General features: G+C 44.9%; 1 pseudogene; it reads left to right on the top strand.

Moving 5' to 3' along the window:
• The first annotated feature begins 776 nt into the window (after window positions 1-776).
• LOC101584505 overlaps window positions 777-2,054 on the top strand; it is a 3,287-nt pseudogene continuing 2,009 nt past the window's right edge.

Raw genomic sequence — 2,054 nt, 5'->3', positions numbered from 1 at the left:
AATTGGAGTACTTACATAATTTGCAGGGTTCGGTATAAAAGGAAAATCCAAGATCACTTATTCAAACAGTAGGGAAAAAATGTCACTAGAAGTTTTTCCTTTTGCTCTCTCTTTTTCTCTCCCTCTCAGCTATTCATGACATTTATGCATCAATGTTGCATAAATGCATCATGTTATGCATCATGGCCTTTTAGCATCATTCTAAGTTTTAAAAAATGCTTACACATTAGCTTGTAGTTTGCCATTTGTTTTTCTATGATACAGTGGCAATCGGAGCACATTTAACCTACGTGCAAATTACTAAATTACAGAATTCATACTTTATAGCTTGTACATGCACATGCATTTCGTTCTTAGAAATGTGAAGAAAACTAAGTTAAATGTTTTTACCTCACTTCTTGTTACATGTGCTTTATGCTGCACCTCCTGTGTACAGCTTATTAGTGATAATGAGAGACTGAAAGGATAATGAAGGGGCCAGGGAGATAGCTCAGTAGAATAAGCACTTGCCTGGTAAGCACAAGGGCCTAAGTTCAATCCCTAGTTTGCCATAAATAAATAAATAAATAAATAAATAAATAAATAAATAAATAAATGGATAACGGGGCCTGAGGCGTTGATGGCCACTGAGGGAGCATTGTGGCACCTCCGGTTGCCTGCGCAGGGTGCCTGGAGGCCAGGTCGGATGTCCTTGTTGCTCAGGTCAGGACTACAGCTGCTCTCTGTCATACATTGCCGCTCCTGGACAAAGATACAAAAGGACCTCACATATGTAGATGCAGGCAAATTGCAGAAGCAGCTGCGTAATTGCCCTGTACCATACTATCATTTTAAGTGGTCGAAGCTCCAAGAGGAGGCAGGTGAAGCCTGTGGCAGCTTCGCTTCTAGAAGCTCTCGATTATGATAGTTTAGGTGACAGTGATTTTAAAGTTGGAAATGCCTCAGACTCTGAAGGGAGCAATAAGGGAAGCGAAGATCCTTCAAAGGACAGCGGAGAAGGTTCCTGTAGCGGTTCTGAGGAAAAATACTTTAGAAGAAGAACTGAATGAAGATATCAAAGTAAAAGTCGAACAATCTAAAAATTCTTCCAAGGAGGAAGTACTGTCATCCAACAAACAGTTAATCAAAGTGGGAAAGAAGGAAAAAGAAGAAAATGGAGGGAGACCTAGAAAGAAAATGAAGAAGAAGGAAAAAGAAAAAGAGAAGGAATGGGAGAAAGAAAAAGAGAAAGCAGTGTCTGATAATGGGGCTACCTCGGGCACTGCCAGCACACCAGCCACAGGCCTGCCCACCGTCCACACACCCGCTCTGTCCCCACTACAACCACAATCACGGAGGAACAAGCTAGAGAGCTGAAGAAGTGGAATCTTCATCAAAACAGACCACTGTTGGACTTCCTGTCCGTGGAAGAGCTGAATGACATGGACGACTGTGACAGTAAGGATAACAATGACTGGCAGCCCACCGTGGTGAAGAGGAAAGGGAGATCAGCATTCCAGAGAGAAGGTATGGGGACAATGAGGAAGGTGAGGATGAGGGCAGTGGGAGTGAGGAGAACGAGAATGGTGAAGGCCACGACAAAGACCACAGCAGGCCTGCTAGTGAAATGGGCTGCAAGAAGAGGAGGTGGAAAGTACTTAGCAGAGACGGTGCTGATGCTGAGGAGCTAACCTGTGACAGCCTGGCACTGTCTCAGCAAGAGCAATAAGGACCCACTGATTCCTGAGAAGAGTCAAAACTGGAGTTCAAAAAAAATGAGCTGTATTCCGATATGCTGCGTGTGTCTTGGAGGTAACAGTGAGGGTACTGATGAAATAATTCAGTGTATAGGGCCAGCCAAAGATCTCAGTGGATCAAAGCACCTGCAAGCAGGTGCATGGGCTGGAGGTCTGATCCCCTGGCCTGTCACGCAAGCCCCGTCCCCAGGGCATGCTGAGATAGCAATTGAGTCTAGGCACAGTGGTGCACGTCTGTAATCCCAGCACTTAGGAGGCTGTAACCCGGCAGATCACTATGAGTCTGATCTAGCAGTGAGACCCTGAGCACCCTGTAGA

The sequence above is a fragment of the Octodon degus genome, unplaced genomic scaffold (genome assembly GCF_000260255.1).
Source record: "Octodon degus isolate 3935 unplaced genomic scaffold, OctDeg1.0 scaffold00024, whole genome shotgun sequence".
Taxonomy (NCBI): Eukaryota; Metazoa; Chordata; class Mammalia; order Rodentia; family Octodontidae; genus Octodon; species Octodon degus.
The sequence above is the reverse complement of the archived record's forward strand: the minus strand, read 5'-3'. Positions and strand labels throughout refer to the sequence as shown.